The sequence below is a fragment of the Schistocerca gregaria genome, chromosome X (assembly GCF_023897955.1).
Source record: "Schistocerca gregaria isolate iqSchGreg1 chromosome X, iqSchGreg1.2, whole genome shotgun sequence".
Lineage (NCBI taxonomy): Eukaryota > Metazoa > Arthropoda > Insecta > Orthoptera > Acrididae > Schistocerca > Schistocerca gregaria.
Genome location: NC_064931.1, coordinates 618,121,429 through 618,133,288, shown reverse-complemented (window position 1 = coordinate 618,133,288; position 11,860 = coordinate 618,121,429).

The window sequence follows — 11,860 nt, the reverse complement described above, 5'->3', positions numbered from 1 at the left end:
TAGATAAATCCCTGCAGTCGTGCTATCCTCTGTGTCTTCAGTGGCTCAGATGGATAGAGCGTTTGCCATGTAAGCAGGAGATCCCGGGTTCAAGTCCCGGTCGGGGCACACATTTTCATCTGTCCCCATTGACGTATGTCAATGCCTGTAAGCAGCTAAGGGTGTTCATTTCATTGTTATTTCATTCTAATGAGCTGCATGGTCACTGATAGTATCTGTTCTTTTGGACATGTCCGAAAGAACAGATACCATGTTAGTATATATAAATGAGAATATAAGCGGTTAAAAAAAATAAGAAAGGGGGGGGGGAGAATTTCATCAGTAAATAGCAAGCTGTCAAAGGTTGAGGGTAATGAGCACAAAGTGGTGGGGAAGCACCATTTAACAAATGGTGATGGCGTAAAAGATGGTGTCCAATATGCAACCTAACTAAAATGACATTCTCGCAGTGACAGAGCCAAGGGGAGGTTTTCCATGCCACTGGGAAAGGTTTAACCCCTAGAGCTTGTTCTCATGAAGCGAGGACCAGTGGTGATGTCAATGTGACACCACCTGCTGAAAGACAGCAACATGGAGATCATCGGAGATAATGGAAGGACTAGCGGGCAAGGTATGAGGACCGCAGCCTTGGCAGCAGCATCAGCAGCCTCGTTTCCTGTCAGTCCGATGTGATCAGGGACCCACCTAAACATCACACTGAGCAAGTGACAGCCTTCCTGGACCCATTGCACTAAGGGATGGGTGGTGGACAGCACACACAGGCTATGAAGGGCACTGAAAGAGTCAGAGCAAATTACACAGTTGTAAAGCCTGTGTCACCATATGTACTGCATGGCCTGATACGGGGTGAAGAGCTCTGCTATAAATATTGATCAGCGTTCCAGAAGCTGATACCAAAAAACATCGGTGCCAATGACGAAGGCCACAGACACCATGGTCGTTCCAAGAGCCACCATCTACACGAAGGAACTATCATGAAGTACCATGCAAAGATCAAGAAACTTACGGTGATAGAGCGAGGCTGGAGTAATGTCCTTAGGAAGCAAATGAAGGCAAGGTGACCATAGGCTGCCACACGAAGCTAAAGTGGTGAAGGGTTCACATCCATTGGGAAAGTAACAGGTAGCGTGAAGTTAAGCTGCCAGAGCAATAGCCAAAAGCAAACTCCAGGGGGTAACAGAGAAGAGGGACATGCCCCATACTGTCAATCACAGGAGTTATCGAAGGAGGAGGCATAGCGTAGGTGACCAGGTATGACAGACAAACGGTGTGTGTATCTGCTGAGAAGGATATCAAGATGGTATGACAGTGGTAGTTCAGCAGCTTCTGCATACAGACTCTCAACTGGGCTAGTGTAAGAGGTGCCAGTGGCCAAATGGATGCCACGATAGTGGATAGTATTGAGACAATGTAAGAGGGAAGCATGGGCAGATGCATAAATGAAACATCTATAGTCTATTTTCAATTGGACAAGTGGCCAGTACAAAAGGAGGAGGGTGGTCTGATCTGTTTCCCTGGAAGTACCACTGAGGACACATGGGATGCTGAGGAACTGCGTACAGTTAGCAGTCAGCTAAGACATCTAGGAGGACCAAGAAAGTTTCCTATTAAATGTTTTTTATTCCAGTCTTTAATCACAATATAAAGTCCTTTGATTGTGATCAAAGAGTGGAATAAAAAACATTTGACAGTACCTGGATCACTGTTTGTATTTGTGACTATGCTGCAGCTTGTGAAAGTTTCCTATTGAGCATGAGCCCCAGGAATTTTGTAGTTTCAATGAATGGAAGAGCAACAGGGCCAAGATGTGAAGACAGTGGAAGAAAGCAATTGTGCCACCAGGAATTCATAAAAACAGTTTTGTCACTGGAAAAGCAAAAGTCATTGTTGATCCTCCACGTGTAAATATGATCAAGACAATGCTGAAGCCACCACTCAAGGAGACAAGTCTGTGGAGAGCTGCAATAGATGAAAAAATCGTCAATGAAAAGGGAGCTGGACATGCCTGGTGGGAGACAGGCCATTATAGCATTAATGGCGATAGCAAAGAGGACAATGTTCAGGTTGGAACCCAGAGGCACACTGTTTGCCTGGATAAAGGTGTCCAACAAGGCAGAACCCACACATACTTTGAAAACCTGATCTTTTGAAAATTCCCGAAGGAAACAGGGCATGTAGCCTTGGAAGCTCGACATGTAGAGTGTATGGAGGATACCAGTCCTCCAGCAGGTGTCACAGGCTTCCTCGAAATCAAAAAACATGGCTACAATCTGGTATTTCCACAGAAAACCATTCATGACATGGGTTGACACATGATGAGATGGTCAAATGTAGAATGACGCCCTCAAAATCCACACTGTGCAGTGGTTAGTAAATTGTGAGACTTGTGACACCATACCAGCAAGGCATGAAGCATATGTTCCATCACCTTGCAAACACAAATGGTGAGAGAAATGGGGTGATGACTAGAAGTAAGATGTTTTTCCTTACCGGGCTTAGATGTGGGTATGACAATGGCTTCACGCAAGCATCTACGAAATGTGCCTTCTGCCCAGATGCGACTGTAAATATAAAGGAGAAAGTGCTTGCCCACAAGAGAAAGGTTCTGGAACATCTGGATACACATATAGTCCAGCCCAGTGGCAGAGGAATGGGATGAGGTGAGAGCATGGCCTACCTATCTCATAGTAAATGCAGAATTGTAGCACTCATGATTATGATAAGAGAAGGTTATCAGCCAAGCCTCCTCCACTCATTTCCAATGGAGCTAGGCAGAGCGATAGTGGCTAGAGCAGGAAATCTCTGTAAAATAGCATCCCAAAGTGTTGGAGATAGCAATAGTGTCCACTGTGACATGTGCTAAGGTCAACTGTCAGGCCAGAAATTGGGGGATGGACCTTGGTCCCAGAGAGCAGTCCGAGGTTGGCCTACACAGTGGGAGAGGAAGTGGAACTGTTAAAAGAACTGGTAAATAAAATCCAGCTAGCTTTTTTGCTAACCCGAACAATGTGATGACACTGTGCATGCAACTGCTTATAATGAACTCAGTTTGCCATCATAGGATGATGGTTGAAAATGCCGAGAGCACATCTCCAAGTCTGAATTGCGTTGTGGCATGCCTCAGTTCGCCAAGGGACCAGGACATGGTGCAGTAAAGAGGAAGTGTGAGTAATGGGATGTTCTGTGGTGGTGGTGATATTGTTTCTAAAATATTCCACCTGTTCATCAAAACTGGGGGAAATGATGTTTGTTGAAGGTCACCAGGGAGGTGTACAGCCTCCAGTCGGCCTTAGAAAGCTGCTTTTTGGGTGTGCACATAGGTGGGGTAGGAGTCAGCAAATGGATAGCACATGGGAAATTGTGCCACAAACTCAAAGTGGTCATGAGGACACAATTTTGTCTCCTAGAGGCATAGAACAAGAGCAGCCATAATTCCCCCTTGTTGGACCTAACACCATGAACATTCCATTGGAGGAGAGTCATGATGAGGATAGGGTTGGAGGGAAAAAATGAAGGGGTGTTATCTTGGCAGCTGCTGAGTGCCAGCCATCAAAGACTCACTGTTACAGGGTGCAGACGCTGGAGGATACTGCTCCATAAGATCTACAGAGACATTGGCATTCTCCCTCTGTTGGTCTGTGGAGTCCATGGCAGATGAACGGTTGGCAGTGTGCACTGGTGAAAAGAGGTTGGCCAGGTGAGGGTATCACAAAGGAACACAGTCAAAAAGGATCTCCAAGTTAGCGAAGGAGAAGTCCATTTACCTTTCTTTGATTTCTTCATGACTTTCTGGTTGGCAAAGGGAGACTCAGGTGTTTGTTTGCTGGAGGGACGTAAGAAGTCTTCATGAGAGTATTCCTTCTGTCCTTTCTGGCCTGCTGGTTGTGTAGCAGGTGACTTCGCCCCGTGAGGCAAAAGTTTGGTGGCTTGTTGCACAGCTGGAGGAGGAGATGGGGGTGCTACCATGACACTAGGTGATTTTACAGCCATGGTGCTGAATTTGAGGTTGCGTGTCTGTGTGGCCATGTCCTCCATGAAGCAAGATGTGGTAAGAGGAGTACTGTAAGTGCCAAATAGAAGAACACACAGTTTCCGAGTAGCCAACATTTTGTGAGCGACTGGGTAAGGCCCTTTTCCCTTTACTCAGATCTCCTGAATGGCCTACTCATCAAGACACATGGGACAATCTTGGGAGGAGGCTGCATGGCCGCCATCACAGTTGATGCAGTGGGGGGGAGGAGGAGGAGGAGGAGGAGGAGGAGGAGGAGGAGGAGGACAATCACCTTCGTGAGCATCCCTACCACTGGTTACATATTTGGCCTGGTGTGGTTATAATGATGACACTGTTAGCAGTGAATCGGGTTTGGAATGTACGGTCGGACTGTGATAAATTCCTAGCCTGCTTTGATCTTTGATGGAAGCACCACTCTATTGAAAGCGAGGAAAAGAGTGCATGTGGGCACTAAGGACGCATGTACCTTTTTCGTCACCTGATGCACTCTAGTGACACCCTGATCAGAGAGGTATATTTGGATTTATGCCTCATTCAGACCATCAAGCAGCCTAACAGCCTAATGTAAATAACACTATGCAAAAAAATTGAGCATTTTCTGGGCCTCAACGCAAACAGGATAGCCATGAAGGAGCAAAGCTGCAAGCATTTGTTGTGCTCGAGAATCAGAAGTAGTCTCCAGAAGCAACGTGCCATTGCGTAAATGAGAGCAGGATTTTACAGCGCCAGCAACTGCATCAACACCTTTCTGAATAAGAAACTGATTTACTGTAGCAAAGGATTGACCATCTTCGGTACATGAAACTATGAGGAACCATGCTGCAGGTGGGAGGGTCTTTGAATCATTAGCTTCCTTCAATTTATGTTTAGTAGACATTCACTGTGAAGATGATGATTGGCTCATTGCGAGAAGATTCCCCATGACTGCCGGCATCTCCGATGGTGCACTCCTTCCAACTGAGGACCCCCTCAGAGGGAGGTGTGCCTGCCTCGGGGTGATAGTTCACACCTCAGGCCAAATCTCCTGAACGCATGACAGATGGACCAAATCGTAATTTGGGGAGGTAGCAGCTCAGGGAAACACTGCTCCCTGGGCTTGGCCGGTACCAGGGGGTACATATGAACCCTACCTGTTGATGCAGGACTGGGAATTACGTGTTACACAGTCGCCTGCTATGTGTCAGATGCATGGGCCAGCTTAAGGAGTGCACAGAGAGGAAGAAGAAAATGATGAACCTCAAACACTGACGTGAGGGAAGGATAGGATAAGGGGAGTGAGAAAGAAAAAAGGAGCGAAAAACAGTGGAGAGACTGTTCTTATGTCATCTACTGAAAAAGCAAAATGTGTTCCAAAAAACATCCCAGACACATTCTCCAAGGAAAGGGAAAAACAATAGCTAAAGGATAAACGTGCAGCACAAAAGGGAAAATATGCTGCAATGGTTGGGGCCCCATGGTAGCCAAGCATGAACCCATCAAAGAGCGGCAATCCCCCTGGGGGGACAAAAGGCTATTGGTGGAGCTGCTCCACAATGCTCTCTCTCCAGACAGTGTTGTATGTCTTACTGGTGTCAAAAAATATAGTAACATTGTGATGTTTATTTAGGAAAACCTGCTGCATAACCACTTCTAGAAGCATCAGGTTGTCGACAGTGAATCAGAAACTCCTGCATCAACACTGAGAGTGGCTAAGGAGTTGCCTTGTCTCTAAGATCCAGACCAGATGACAGTTACCCATTCACTCCAGGGTCTTTCCTACACAGCTCATTAAGGCAACACTACAGTGACTACTAGGACACATTTTATCCTTTTCTGGTTTGAGGAGCGGTGTCCAAATGGCTTCTCTGTGCGTGTTGGAAAAGTGGCCTGTCTGCCATAGCAAATTAAAACATGTGAAAAGGATTTCCTTTAATGCTGCTTGCAAATGTAGAAGCTTGCTGTACTGGATTTTGTCGTGGCTGGGTGCAGTATCACAAGCCTCAGACAGTGCCAAATCCAGCTTCCACATGGAGAATGGGCAGTTATAAGACTCTCAATTGTTGGATTGTAAGTCCCATTCGCCCCCCTCTATTGTTGCACAGTAGTGGTGGAACACCGAATCCTGGCTGGCATTGGCAGTAATCATTGCAAAATTCTCTGTTTTTCATTGTCTGAGTGATGAGTCCGGGCATTGTTTGGAGAGATCCCTGTTTCAGCACTGATGCTATTGGCAAATGACTGTATTTATTGGAAATGCTCCTGATCGCTTCCCATAGAACAGGTGGAATGGTTGGCAGAGTGAATGCTTGCCATGGCCTTTCCTTGGTCTGCTTAATGATACATCTAGCCTTGGCTCTCGCAACTGTAAGGGCTGCACGTTTGTCTGCTGCTGGGTGGCATTTAAACTATTGTAGAGCCAAATGCCTTATCCCTACTGCTGAGCAGCACTCGTTGGTCCACCAAGGTACAGGTTTCCTCTGAAGATAACCTAGGGACTTCGTGTTGGATAAGTCAGTGGCATTATCTATCATTCGTGTGATGTGGTCCACCTATTTCATGATGCTTTCTTGGTGTTCAAATCCAGCCTGCTGGTTTAACAGTGTCCTGTTAGTCCTACTGATCATCCATTTCAGTGGCTTCATTTCTTTCAATTAATGCTCCCTCCAGTAGGTGGATCCACAGTGGGGAAACAATCACTAGGATCAAGATCACCAGTTATTTCCCACTGAGCAGAGTCTGAGAAGAATGGAGAGCAGAAAGGAGAGGTCAATGGCTGAGGATGATCCAGAAGCATCTGAGAAATGAATTGGATTGCCTATGTTGAGGATGTATAACTCCTGAGACATCGTGAGACTCTTCAAAATTTCTCTCTGAAGGTAAACGAAATTTGAGGTCCACAGTACATTGTGAGCTTTGAAGTCACTAAGTAGGAGAAATGGGTGAGGAAGTTGTTGCATACGGTCTGTGAGAGTCTCAAAATCTGTCACACCCTGGGGAGGTAAATACATCTACATCTACATCTACATCTACATCTACATCCATACTCCGCAAGCCACCTGACGGTGTATGGCAGAGGGTACCCTGAGTACCTCTATCGGTTCTCCCTTCTATTACAGTCTCGTATTGTTCTAGAAAGAAGGATTGTCGGTATGCTTCCGTTTGGGCTCTAATCTCTCTGATTTTATCATCGTGGTCTCTTTGCAAGATATACGTAGGAGGGAGCAATATACTGCTTGACTCTTTGGTGAAGGTATGTTTGCGAAACTTTAACAAAATCCCGTACTGAGCTACTGAGGTCTGTCCTGCAGAGTCTTCCACTGGAGTTTATCTATCATCTCCGTGACGCTTTCGCGATTACTAAATGATCCTGTAACGAAGTGCGCTGCTCTCCATTGGATCTTTTCTACCTCTTCTATCAACCCTATCTGGTATGGATCCCACACTGCTGAGCAGTATTCAAGCAGTGGGTGAACAAGTGTACTGTAACCTACTTCCTTTGTTTTCGGATTGCATTTCCTTAGGATTCTTCCAATGAATCTGTCTGGCATCTGCTTTACTGACAATCAACTTCATATGATCATTCCATTTTCAATCACTCGTAATGCATACTACCAGATAATTTATGGAATTAACTTCTTCCAGTTGCTGACCTGCTATTTTGTAGCTAAATGATAAATTGGCCTTTCTATGTATTCGCAGCACATTACACTTGTCTACATTAAGATTCAATTGCCATTCCCTGTGCCATGCATCAATTCGCTGCAGATCCTCCTGCATTTCAGTACAATTTTCCATTGTTACAACCTCTTGATACACCAAAGCATCTGCAAAAACCCTCAGTGAACTTCCAATGTCATCCACCAGGTCATTTATGTATATTGTGAATAGCAACGGTCCTATGACACTCCCCTGTGGCACACCTAAAATCACTGTTACTTCGGAAGACATCTCTCCATTGAGAATGACATGCTGCGTTCTGTTATCTATGAACTCTTCAATCCAATCACACAATTGGTCTGATAGTCCATATGCTCTTACTTTGTTCATTAAATGACTGTGGGGAACTGTATCAAACACTTTGCGGAAATCAAAAAACACGGCATCTACCTGTGAACCCGTGTCTATGGCCCTCTGAGTCTTGTGGACGAATAGCGCGAGCTGGGTTTCACACGACCGTCTTTTTCGAAACCCATGCTGATTCCTACAGAGTAGATTTCTAGTCTCCAGAAAAGTCATAATACTCGAACATAATACGTGTTCCAAAATTCTACAACTGATCGACGTTAGGGATATAGGTCTATAGTTCTGCACATCTGTTCGACATCCCTTCTTGAAAACGGGGATGACCTGTGCCCTTTTCCAATCCTTTGGAATGCTACTCTCTTCTAGAGACCTACAGTACACCGCTGCAAGAAGGGGGCAAGTTCCTTCGGGTACTCTGTGTAAAATCGAACTGGTATCTCATCAGGTCCAGCGGGCTTTTCTCCTTTGAGTGATTTTAATTGTTTCTCTATCCCTCTGTCGTCTATTTCGATATCTACCATTTTGTCATCTGTGTGACAATCTAGAGAAGGAACTACAGTGCACTCTTCCTCTGTGAAACAGCTTTGGAAAAAGACATTTAGTATTTCGGCCTTTAGTCTGTCATCCTCTGTTTCAGTACCATTTTGGTCACAGAGTATCTGGACATTTTGTTTTGATCCACCTACCGCTTTGACATAAGACCAAAATTTCTTAGGATTTTCTGCCAAGTCAGTACATAGAACTTTACTTTTGAATTCATTGAACGACTCTCGCATAGCCCTCCTCACACTACATTTCGCTTCACGTAATTTTTGTTTGTCTGAAAGGCTTTGGCTACGTTTATGTTTGCTATGAAGTTCCCTTTGCTTCCACAGGAGTTTTCTAACTCGGTTGTTGTACCACGGTGGCTCTTTTCCATCTCTTACGATCTTGTTTGACACATATTCATCTAACGCATATTGTACGATGGTTTTGAACTTTGTCCACTGATGCTCAACACTATATTGAGACAAAACTTTTGTGTTGAACCATCAGGTACTCTGTAATCTGCTTTTGTCACTTTTGCTAAACAGAAAAATCTTCCTACCTTTTTTAATATTTCTATTTACGGCTGTAATCATCGATGCAGTAACTGCTTTATGATAGCTGATTCCCTGTTCTGCGTTAACTGTTTCAAATAGTTCAGGTCTGTTTGTCACCAGAAGGTCTAATATGTTATCACCATGAGTCGGTTCTCTGTTTAACTACTCAAGGTAGTTTTCAGATAAAGCACTTTAAAAAATTTCACTGGATACTTTGTCCCTGCGACCCGTTATGAACGTTTGAGTCTCCCAGTCTATATCCGGCAAATTAAAATCTCCACCCACAACTATAACATGGTGGGGAAATCTGCTCGAAATATTTTCCAAATTATTCTTCAGGTGCTCAGCCACAACATCTGCTGAGCCAGGGGGCCTATAGAGACATCCAATTACCATGTCTGAGCCTGTTTAAACTGTGACCTTCACCCAAATTATTTCACATTTCGGATCTCCGTCAATTTCCTTCGATACTATTGCACTGCGTATCGCAATAAACAGGCCTCCCCCTGTACTGTCCAGCCTGTATCTGCAGTATACAGTGAGGAGATGGTGATGACATGACCTACATGAACTTCAATATGTTACTGATCTACAAGCAGTAACAAAGAAAAGCGTGGAGGGGGCAGTGTGCATTACTGACAAACATTGCAACCACTCCCTTGGCTCTTTTCCCAGTCAGTTCATCCTTGCAATGGTAGCTATAGCTGTAGCACAGGGGCATCATTGGCCTTAAAATATGGAAACACAAGCACAGGAGGTATGCCTGTGCTACGAGTTTCGGTTTCTCCACACAAGTCCTGAACCCATTCATGTTCCACTGTAGCATGGAAGCCATTTATTTGGAAGTTGAAATACACCCTGTCTCTCCACCAGTGTGGAAACCTGCAATCGTTGGATGCTCAGTCTTGGTGCAAGAAGTTTCCCCAGGCACACGTCACATGCCATTGGCTCCACAGCAGAAGTAGTAGAACAGTCAGGTCAAATGGCATCAACATGTCCTGACAGTTCACTGCCCATTTCTGCCTGTGTTGGAAGCTTCTAATTTACTTTTTTGGCCTGGGAAGGCTTTTTCAGGAACTACCACAGCACTGATAGAGCTAGTGCCAGATTTTTTACCAGACTCTGCCTTTGGAGATGACAGAAGCACCACAGTGTTGGCAACTGTGTCTTTATCTTAAGTTCTCTAGGGGTGGGCACGGGGAGGTGACTATGGGCTCTGAAGAAACTGCAGTTTACAAGTGTACTGACAAACACAGGTAGTAGTACAGACACTAGCAACGTCCATTTGTGTAGAGGCACTGGCTGTCAGAATAGGTTTCTTTAGAGCTGAAGCAAAAGATGTAATGAATGTGTGAGGCTGCATCGCCTTGTAAGATCATCTTGGCCTCACCACACAGGATCCATTTTGTTGTTGTTATCTTCTGTATCTTCCTTTCTTCAAGGTAGATGCTGCCATCTACTCCAGACAGGTTCATCCTCAAAGCAATTTACACACATTGGAGGAGATGAACAAATGACACCTTTGTGGGCATTTAAAACAGTACATTGGGTTGGGGACATAGAGATCCTGCTTTGATATGCTCTGGGATTTTCATGCTATTGGAGGTAAAGATAAAGGAGTTGAATTTTGATTTTACCAGATCCCCATCCATCTGTTTCACGATATTTTGTATATCAGCAAAATCTCTACGTCGCTGTAGTTCAATGTGTGGTGAAGCTTTGTTTCTATGGTATATTCCCCAAGGCATTTCAGCTTCTGGGGGTTCATCACTTGTTGGCAACTAGGCATTTCAACCAACAGTGTTCCCTCCCACATTCACATGACTGATTTTGAAGTGCCAGCAATGTGCCCTAAACCTTTTGGAATACAGGAAACAGAATCCTTCTCAAAGCTTTCCTCTTTCCTTTTAACAATCAAAAGCACAATCTGCCCAGCAGCATACATTCTGTTACAGTAAACTGAAGAGCTTCGAATAACCACTGCATCGGGAGGATTGGCTACATGAGCCCCCTTGTTAGAGTGAGTGTTGATACCCATCAGCAGCCCATCCATTCCACTGGCAGGATCTAGACAGAGCCACACGTGCCTAGGTAATCTTTGTAGAACTTAGTTGTTGCAGTTTACCCAGAGGTTGCCAGCTAATGACTGTTCCATCTCAACGGCCACATATCTTATTGGTGCACAGCACACCTCAACATTTAGGGTCTTTTTCTAGACTTTTAGCATCCTCACAATCCAGGCAGTCGAGCCCTCTTCCCTTTGCCACCCATGTTCCACTGCCATGCCATACAGTGGTTGCTGAAGCACACCCACAATTTAAGGTGATTCTGTTTACCAGTCCCCAACTCAGGAACCCTGAGTCACCAAGCCACACAGTATCAACCCGAGCACCAGAACCTACTGCCTTCTGGGTCTTGTGAATGAACAGAGCCGACTGGGTTCTACACCATCATTGTTCCCGGAATTCATATTGATTAAGACACAAAGGAATTACAGGCAATGGTTGCAAGTGGGCATCAATTTATATCACTGGGGAAAGTTGAAAATTTGTGTTGGAGCAGGATTCAAACCCAGGTTTTCTGCTTACTAGGCAGATGCTTTGACCACTAAGCCATCCAGATACTACCCAAGCACACCTCCTGTCATACCCAAATTCTCAACTTACCCACACACTACTAATGTAGCGCCCCTTGCCCATTACCATCACTATTTGTGTCATTTCGCTGGGTCCCGTAAGATTTCAAGCTTGTTGTGCATCTGCAC